The sequence below is a fragment of the Dama dama genome, chromosome 1 (assembly GCF_033118175.1).
Source record: "Dama dama isolate Ldn47 chromosome 1, ASM3311817v1, whole genome shotgun sequence".
NCBI lineage: Eukaryota > Metazoa > Chordata > Mammalia > Artiodactyla > Cervidae > Dama > Dama dama.
This window is the reverse complement of record NC_083681.1, coordinates 5,539,674-5,550,319: the sequence shown is the minus strand read 5'-3', so window position 1 is coordinate 5,550,319 and position 10,646 is coordinate 5,539,674. Positions and strand designations below refer to the sequence as shown.

At 34.1% G+C, this 10,646-nt stretch overlaps 1 protein-coding gene across 5 annotated transcripts in view; it reads right to left on the bottom strand.

Annotated features, from left to right (window-relative positions):
- Positions 1 to 363: 363 nt before the first annotated feature.
- The window catches only part of LOC133057047 (caspase-13), a 30,645-nt gene continuing 20,362 nt past the window's right edge, over positions 364 to 10,646 (bottom strand). For 4 of the 5 annotated variants that reach the window (XM_061143115.1, XM_061143090.1, XM_061143124.1 and 1 more), the window contains one exon: positions 9,191 to 9,764. The gene's annotated coding sequence lies outside the window, so the exon portion shown is untranslated. Of the gene's footprint in view, positions 3,186 to 9,190; positions 9,765 to 10,646 lie in introns of those variants that run through there. The other variant, XM_061143096.1, reaches the window with a different exon arrangement.

Below are 10,646 nucleotides of genomic sequence, written 5' to 3'. Positions count from 1 at the left end.
CTAACTGTAAGACAAAAACTGGATGAATGAATACAAAAACTAAGCTCTTATATATGCTGTCTACAAGCAACCTACCTCAAACTTAGGGACACCTACAGACTAAAAATAAGTGGCTAGCAAAAGATATCTCATGCAAGTGGAGACCAAAAGAAAGTTGGAGCATCAATATTCATCAGATAAAATAGACTTTAAAATAAACACTGTTATAACAGACAAAGGAAAAAAAAAAAAAAAAACAAACACAAAATAATCCAGACGTCAGTCAAGAAGAAGATATAGCTATCATAAACATATATGTACCCAACATAGGAGCACCTAGGAATGTAAGGCAAATGTTAACAAATATTAAAGGGGAAATGACAGTAACACAATAATAGTGCGGGGCTTTATTTAATACACCACTCACATCAATGGACAGATCATCCAGACAGAAAATTAACAATGAAACACAAGTTTTAAACAATACATTGAACCAGTTAGGCCTGGGCATAATTGATATCTCTGGGCATTTCACACACAAAAAAAATAATGGATTTCCATTTTTCTCAAGTGCACATGGAACATTCTCCAGAATAGATCACATTCTAGGCCACAAATCTACCCTTCATTGTTGTTGTTTAGCCGCTCAGTCATGTCCAACTCTTTGAGACCCTATGGACTGCAGCACACAAGGCCTCACTGTCTTTCACCATCTCCTGGAGCTTGTTCAAATTCATGTCCATTGAGTTGATGATGCCATCCAACCATCTCATCCTCTGTTCTCCCCTTCCCCACTTGCCTTCAATCTTCCACAGCATCAGGATTTTTAATTTTTTATTTTTTTAATTTTTTATTTTTTTTATTTTTATTTTTTATTAGTTGGAGGCTAATTACTTCACAACATCTCAGTGGGTTTTGTCATACATTGATATGAATCAGCCATAGATTTACACGTATTCCCCATCCCGATCCCCCCTCCCACCTTCCTCTCCACCCGATTCCTCTGGGTCTTCCCAGTGCACCAGGCCCAAGCACTTGTCTCATGCATCCCACCTGGGCTGGTGATCTGTTTCACCATAGATAGTATACATGCTGTTCTTTTGAAATATCCCACCCTCACATTCTCCCACAGAGTTCAAAAGTCTGTTCTGTATTTCTGTGTCTCTTTTTCTGTTTTGCATATAGGGTTATCGTTACCATCTTTCTAAATTCCATATATATGTGTTAGTATGCTGTAATGTTCTTTATCTTTCTGGCTTACTTCACTCTGTATAAGGGGCTCCAGTTTCATCCATCTCATTAGGACTGGTTCAAATCAATTCTTTTTAATGTCTGAGTAATATTCCATGGTGTATATGTACCACAGCTTCCTTATCCATTCATCTGCTGATGGGTACCTAGGTTGCTTCCATGTCCTGGCTATTATAAACAGTGCTGCAATGAACATTGGGGTGCACGTGTCTCTTTCAGATCTGGTTTCCTCAGTGTGTATGCCCAGAAGTGGGATTGCTGGGTCATATGGCAGTTCTATTTCCAGTTTTTTAAGAAATCTCCACACTGTTTTCCATAGTGGCTGTACTAGTTTGCATTCCCACCAACAGTGTAAGAGGGTTCCCTTTTGTCCACACCCTCTCCAGCATTTATTGCTTGTAGACTTTTGGATAGCAGCCATTCTGACTGGCGTGTAATGGTACCTCATTGTGGTTTTGATTTGCATTTCTCTAATAATGAGTGATGTTGAGCATCTTTTCATGTGTTTGTTAGCCATCTGTATGTCTTCTTTGGAGAAATGTCTGTTTAGTTCTTTGGCCCATTTTTTGATTGGGTCATTTATTTTTCTGGAATTGAGCTGCAGGAGTTGCTTGTATATTTTTGAGATTAATCCTTTGTCAGTTGCTTCATTTGCTATTATTTTCTCCCAATCTGAGGGCTGTCTTTTCACCTTACTTATAGTTTCCTTTGTAGTGCAAAAGCTTTTAAGTTCCATTAGGTCCCATTTGTTTAGTTTTGCTTTTATTTCCAATATTCTGGGAGGTGGGTCATAAAGGATCTTGCTGTGATTTATGTCAGAGAGTGTTTTGCCTATATTCTCCTCTAGGAGTTCTATAGTTTCTGGTCTTACATCTTAGATCGTTAATCCATTTTGAGTTTATTTTTGTGTATGGTGTTAGAAAGTGTTCTAGGTTCATTCTTTTACAAGTGGTTGACCAGTTTTCCCAGCACCACTTGTTAAAGAGGTTGTCTTTTTTCCATTGTATATCCTTGCCTCCTTTGTCAAAGATAAGGTGTCCATAGGTTCGTGGATTTATCTCTGGGTTTTCTATTCTGTTCCATTGATCTATATTTCTGTCTTTGTGCCAGTACCATACTGTCTTCATGACTGTGGCTTTGTAGTAGAGTCTGAAGTCAGGCAGGTTGATTCCTCCAGTTCCATTCTTCTTTCTCAAGATTACTTTGGCTATTCGAGGTTTTTTGTATTTCCATACAAATTGTGAAATTCTTTGGTCTAGTTCTGTGAAAAATACCGTTGGTAGCTTGATAGGGATTGCATTGAATCTATAGATTGCTTTGGGTAGAATAGCCATTTTGACAATATTGATTCTTCCAATCCATGATTGGAGATTCTTCAATCTTCCCCAGCATCAGGATCTTTTATAATGAGTTCACTTATCACAAAATGTGGTTCAAGAATTGGAGCTTTAGCTTTACCCTCAGTTCTTCCAAAGTATATTCAGGACTGATTTCTTTTAGGATAGGCTAATTTGATCTCCTTGCTGTCCAAGGGACTCTCAAGAGTCTTCTCCAACACCACAGTTCAAAAGCATCAATTCTTTGGCACTCAACCTTCTTTATGGTCCAGCTGCCATATCCATACAAGACATCTTGATAAACCATAGCTTTGACTATACAGAACTTTATTGGCGAAGTGATATCTCTGCTTTTTAATATATCGTCTAGGTTTATCAAAGCTGTTCTTCCAAGGAGCAAGCCTTTTTTAATTTCATGGATACAGTCACCATCTACAGTGATTTTGGAGCCCAGGAAAATAAAGTCTGTCACTGCTTCCATTGTTTTGCCATCTATTTGCCATGGAGTGATGGGACCAGAAACCATGGTCTTCACTTTTTGAATGTTGAGTTTTAAGTCAGCTTTTTCATTCTCCTCTTTTATCTTCACCAAGAGACTCTTTAGTTACTCTTCACTTTCTGAAATAAGATTAGAGTCATCTGCATATTTGAGGTTATTGATATTTCTCCCAGCAAACTTAATTCCCTTGTACTTCATCCAGTCTGACATTTCTCATGATGTACTCTGCATATAAATTAAATAAGCAGGATGAAAATATACATGTTTTACCTACTCCTTTCCCAATTTGGAACTAGTCCTTTTTTCCATGTCTGGTTGTAACTATTGCTTCTTGACCTGTATACAGATTTTTCAGAAGGCAAGTAAGGTGGTCTGGTATTCTCATCTCTTTAAGAATTTTCTACAATTTGTTGTGATCCACACAGCCAAAGGCTTTAGTATAGTCAATGAAGCAGAAGTAGATTTTTTTTTCTGGAATTCTCTTGCTTTTTCTATGATCCAAAGAATGTTGGCAATTTGATCTCTGGTAAATCTCTGGATTTTTTTTTTTTTAATGAAATAATTTCAAGCATCCATTCTGGTAAGAATTCTGTAAGTTTAGATATTAACTACAGAAAAATAAATACTATAATAAGCACAAACATATGAAAGCTAGACAACACACTTCTGAATAACCAACAGATCACTGAAGAAATAAAAAAAAGAAATAAAAAATATTCATGGAAACAAATGATAATGAAAACCAGATGACCCAAAATCTGTTGGATTCAATAAACAGTCCTAAGAGGGAAGTTCATAGCAATACATGTCTACCTCAAGAAACAAGAGAAATAGCAAATAAAAACCTAACCTTAAACAAACAGCAACTAGAGAAAGAACAATGACAACAAAAACTTAGTAGAAGGAAAAAAATAATAAAAATCAGAGCAGAAGTTAATGACCAAGAAATGAAGGAGACTATAGGTCAGTAAAGATGGTTCTTTGAGAAGTTAAACAAAATAGACAAACTGTTTGCCAGAATCACCAACAACAAAAGGGAGAAGACTCAAATCAATAAAATTCGAAATGAAAATGGAGAAATTACAACTGGCAACACATAAATACAAACAATCATAAGAGACTACTATGAGTGACTATATGTTAATAATATGGGCAACTTGGGAGAAATGGAGAAATTCTTAGAAAATTATAACTTTCTAGAACTAAAACAGGAAGAAATAGAAAATGTGAACAGACCAATCACAAGCATGGAAATCAAAACTCTACTAAAAAATTTTCCAACAAGCAAAATCCCAGAACCATATGGCTTCACAGATGAATTCTACCAAAAATTTAGAAAGGTGCTAACATCAATCCTACTCACTCTTCCAGAATATTGCAGAGTAAGGAAAAATCCTAAACTCATTCTATGAGACCATCATCATATTGATACCTAAATCAGACAAAGATGCTATGAAAAAGGAAAACTGCAGGCCAATATCACTTATGAACACAGATGCCTCAAAAAATTCAAAACCTCAAAAAATTCTAGCAAACAGAATCCAAGTACATGTTAAAAAGCTCATGTATCATGACCAACGGGCTTTATTGCAGGGATACAAAGATTTTTCAATTTTCACAAATCAATCAATGAGAACAAGACAAGAGTGGCCATTCTTGCCACTACTGTTCAACATAGTTGAAGAAAAAAATAGTGAGATGAATCTAGATTGGAAAAGAAGAAGTAAAACTCACTATTTCCAGATGGCATGTTCTTTACACAGGAAACCCCAAGGATGCCACCAGAAAACCAACGAATATATTAAAGTCACAGGATTAAATTAATACACAGAAATCCATTGCATTTCTATATGCTAACAATGAAATATCAGAAAGATAAATTAAGGAAACAATCACTTTCACCATTGCAATGGAAAGAATAAAATACTTAGGAATAATTTTACCTAAGGAAACAAAAGATCTGTATCAGAAAACTATAAAACACCGATGTATGAAGTCAAAGATGACACAAATAGATGGAGAAATATACCATTTTCTTAGATTGGAAGAATCAGTATTCTACCCAAAGAAATCTATAGATTCAATGCAATCCCTATCAAATAATCAATGATACTTTTCACAGAACTAGAAAAAATAATTTCACAATTTGTATGGAAACACAAAAGACCCTGAAGAGCCAAAACAATCTTGAAAAAGAAGAATGGAACTGGAGGAATCAATCTTTCTTACTTCAGGCTAAAGCAAAGCTACAGTCATCAAGACAGTACAGTCACAAAGACAAAAAAATATAGGTAAACAGAACAAAGTAGAAAGTCCAGAGATAGATTCAAACACCTATAGACAACTTACCTCTCACAAAAGAGGCAAAAATATTCAATGGGGAAAAGACAGTCTCTTCAACAAGTGGTGCTGGGTAAACTAGTCACCCATGTGTAAAAGAATGAAACTAGAACATTATCTAACACTATACACAAAAATAAACTCAAAATGGATTAAAGACCTAAATGTATGACCTGAAACTATAAAATTCTTAGGAAAAAACAAGCAGAACTCTGTGAAATAAATCACATCATGATCATCTATGATCTACCTCCCAGAGTAATGGAAATAAAAACAAAAATAAGCAAATAGGACTTAATTAAACAAAAATTTTTGCACAACAAAGGAAAAATATAAGCAAGGTAAAAAAAAAAAAAAAAGCAGCCCTCAGAATGGGAGAAAATAATAGCAAACAAAACAGCTGACAAAGCATTAATCTCCAAAATACATGAGTGGCTCATACAGCTAAATACAAGAAAGCAAACAACCCATTCAAAAAAGGGCAAAAGACCTAAACAGACATTTCTCCAGAGAAGAAATACAGGTGACAAAAAGGTGCTCAATATCACTCATTATTATAGAAATGTAAATCAAAACTCCAGTGAGGTATCATCTTGCATCAGTCAGAATGGCTATTATCTCATCAAAAAATCTACAAACAATAAATGCTGGAGAGGGTGTGGAGAAAAGGGAACCCTCTTACACTGTTGGTGGTAATGTAAATATGGAGAACAGTGTGAAAAGTCCTTAAAAAAAAACAAAAACTGGGAATAGAATTGCCATATGGCCCAGCAATCCCACTGCTGGGTATATACTCTGAGGAAACCTGAATTAATAGAGACACATGTACCCCAATGTTCATTGCAGTACTATTTACAAAAGCTAGGACATGGAAGCAACCTAGATGTCCATCAGCAGATGAGTGGATAAGGAATTTATGGTACATATACACAATGTAATATTACTCAGCTATAAAAATAAATGTATTTGAGTCATTTCTAATAAGGTGGATAAATCTGGAGCCTATTATGCAGAGTAAAATGGGTCAGAAAGAAAAAGACAATTACTGTATATTAACACATATAAATGGAATTTTAAAAGATGATACCAATGATTCCACAAGCAGGGCAGCAGAGAAGACACAGTTATAAATAACAGATTTTTGGACTCAACTGGAGAAGGCAAGGTTGGAATGATTTGAGAGAATAGTATTGAAACATATACATTACCATATGTAAAATAGATAACCAGTGTGAATTTGATGCATGAAGTAGAGCACCCAAAGCTGGTGTACTGGGGCAACTTAGAAGGGAAAGGTGAGGAGAGATGGGAGAGGGGTTCAAGATGAAAGGGACACATGTATACCTATGGCTATTCATGTTTATGTATAGCTAAAACCATCACAATATTGTAATTATCCTCCAATTAAAATAAATAAATTAATTTTAAAAAGGTGTTTAATTGGTTGTGTTTTGAATACAAGAATGCTATTAAATGTTCTATATTGATCTCAGTTCTTACAAATTAGAGGATTATATTATTCCTTTTAAAATTTTTCAATGAATAAAATCATATTTTCAGAAACAGTGATGGCTTTGTTTCTTGGGCTTCAAAAAATTTTAGTTTATATTTTTAGCTTGCATTTTACTATCTTGAAATCTAGTGCAAAATCAAATAAAATTTTTTAATCTCTTATTTTGAGGAATGATTCCATAAAATTTTTTATTAAACTAAAACTTCATTTCCAGAGTAATTACTAGCTTATTAAAAAATATCAGCAATGTTTCCTATATGACTGCAATTGCTTTGCTAGCATGTTGTTTAGAATATTTACATCAATGCAACTGAAAAATCAGCTTGTATTTTTCTAACTCTGCCTCTACTTCTCTGGTTTTGTATCAGTTTTGTTAGTTAGTTTAGTTGCTAAGTCGTGTCCAACTCTTGCGACCCTATAGACTGTAGCCTGCCAGGCTCCTCTATCCATGGGATTCTCCAGGCAAGAATATTGGAGTGGGTTGCCATTTCCTTCTCTAGTCAGTTTTGTACTAGCCCTGAAAGAAACTTAAGAAGTTTATTTCTCTTTTTATTATATGGAAGCATTTAAATAAAATTGAGCTTATCAATTCTTAAAAGCTTTGTAAGACACTTCTCTACAGTCCTTTGGGTCTCTTCTTCTTCTTCTTCTTCTTTTTTTTCCAGTAGATATAGCAAAGAAAATTTAATGAATTTATTATTTATTGATTCATTTGTCTTTTCATTTCTTTATGTCCTCATTTGCTAATTTACTTTTTCTAGAATTCCATCAATATTATGTACTATATTCTCGTTATTTTTCTGTTTATGTTTATCTCTATTTATTATATCCCTTTACCGCTAATATTTTCTTTGTGCTTATTCTATTTTTTCATACTCAGTCCTGGTGAATGTCTGCTATCTAATGAGTCCTTTTTAAAGGCAGCGTCGTGCTTAGTGGCTCAGACTGTAAGAATCTTCCTGCAATGCAGGAGACCTGTGTTCAATCCCTGGATTGGGAAGATTCCCTGGAGAAGGAAATAGAAGTCCATTCCAGTATTCTTGCCTGGAAAATTCCATGAAGAGAGGAGACTGGCAAGCTACTGTCCATGGGGTCACAACGAGTTGAACAGGACTGAGTGAGTAACACTTTTACTTCACTTTTAAAGGAAAAGTTTTTTCTTCCTTTCTTTCTTTTTTTTTTTTTTAAGAATCTGCCCAAATTTTTGTTTTGTTCTGTTATTGTCTCATTATATATATATATATATATATATATAAAGATTTATATATATATTTAATATATATAAAGATTTATATATAAATCTTTATCATTTGCTCTCTTCTATTTCCTTAATGGTTCAGTATTTTTCTGACTTCTCAAGTTGAATACTTAGTTCATATGTTTTCCTTTCTTATTTTATATCTGTATGTATATTTTATAACTTATGCTTATATATGCATACACTATGTGCATGTGTTTTTATTTCTAATTATGTAGAAATTTGTTGCAGTCTTTGTATTATTGGGTTTTTAATGTTATCATGCATTAGTCAGAGAAGAAAGTTTATCTCTGTATATTCTTTGATCATTGTGATGTGTTTTTGTATGTTTTGGAATCTTTGGTTCCACGTGGAGAAGTACAGAAATGTCTACATCACAAGTCTTTGTACTGTTAGTTAACCATTACAATTCAAATTTCAGTTAACCCTTATAATTGAAAACCTGTACAATTTCAGTCTCTCCTTTTTAGAGAGGTAGTGTGGTGCAGTGGTTAGCAATTCAGATTTCAGAACAAATCTGATTGCACTCAAATCCTGGTGTGGCCACCTAATTTATGTGTCCCTTTAGGAATACCTCTTAAGCTCTATTTTCTTTTATTTCATTATTTGTAAAATAGAAGTATTAATAGTGATTACTTCATAGTGAGGATTAAGGTAGTGACTTAAATATACAATATCCCTTACAATAATCAAAATCTTTCAAATAATTTTAACAAACAATAACAAATATTACTTATTATGGTAGTATTTGATATCTAGAGAATCATTTTATTTTGTAATGCAGTTCAGCATGTACTGAAATATCTATTCAGCATTCTGCATGTATGTAATTGAAGTGGTGCATCTTCTTAGTCAGTAGCTCAGATGGCCATGCTGCCAAAATTCCTCTACTGACATTCACTTTCCAGAAATGTTAACATTTTCTTTCCCATTGCTGACATTTCCCACACTCTTAGCTGTTCTTTATCTAATAATGGCTGTCTTTCTATACAAGCACACCCAGTTATACCATCTTAAATCACAAGCCCAATTTATTTTAGAAAATTACCAAGTGTTTGCTAAATAACAAAAATTTCCTGAAGCTTTGAAATCTGGAAAGAAAATCATCAACAAGAAAGCAAATTAATTTATGGATAAGAAGAAAGATGCACAGGTAATAACTTTCTGAAAAAAAAAAATTAACTCGACCTGTGATGTTGGTTAAATAATAAATTAGAAAAATTATTCCAAATCATTCTAGTTGCAAGGTTTGATGAGTGATCAAAGGAGGAGGTGAGCCAGTTTGTGGTCCTTGTCTCCAGATGGGCACCATCTCCTTTCACCCTGCTGCTGAGAGCAAGTCATGACTAGTTCTCTTACTCAATAAAGTGCAGGTATTATATGCAATACAACTAGAACATTCACTTTGCTTCTTCCACTTTATTTCCATCAATCCACCGTTTTAATTGAAATTTTTTCTTAGAGGACCCCAAAGAACAGTTCATTTGTTTCCACTTTAATTGAAAGGCAAAAGGTTAAACATGGATGCTGTGCTGATAAAAAAAATGCTTCTTGAAGCTGACAAATGGTTAAATTTCCTGTGATTTTCTGGAGAAGAGAAAAAGAACAGAAAATCAACAAAGTAATCTCTGGAAGTCTTCAATCTAATCCTTACTGTGATTCTTTTTCTTATTTTCTTCCACATGCTTTTGCCATTCCCCCTACCTTCTATTGGTGACCTTTGTAGCTATTAACCAATAAGTAATCAGAGTGATCTTTGTAAAGTCTAAGTGAGATTATACCATTTTCCTGAATTTCACTCTGCCATTTCTCCCACTCACATTCTCTAGCCAGCTGTCTTTTTGCAGAATCTAAACAGCTTAAGCACGCATCTGCCTCAGGAGCTTACTTCCTGTTTCTGGTGTTGGGATGCATTTTCCACATAGAACTGTGAGGTTCACCCCACTACTCTATCCGTTCTGATTTCAAATCATTTCATCACTTCAAACCAGCCTTTCCAAAGTGATCTATCTATAACAGTACAGTGTCTATCATTTTGTGTCTCTTTAGCCTTTTTTATTTATTTATTTTCCCTTAGCTCATACCACTCTCAGATATATATCTACTTGCTTGTATATTTAGATTCTGTCTCCACTTACTAGAGTATGAGCATTTTGAGAGCAAGGATCTCATTTATCTTGTTCACTGGTATATTCTAAGCATCTATAATAGAACTTAGAACATAGTAAGTGCTTGATAAATATTAGTCAAATAAATAATTAACCCCCCAAATGTGGTTCCATAGGGCTAATTAGAAAATAAAAGTTATTCTGCTGAAGTATCCATGGGTTTTTGTAACCAGAGTGTCAGAAGATGGTAGGTAGGTAAATATTTCTAGCATTGAGATGAAGTTTATAATAAAATATAATCTTTTTTAAACTTTATTTATTTTAATTGGAGGCTAATTATTTTGCAATATTGTGGTGATTT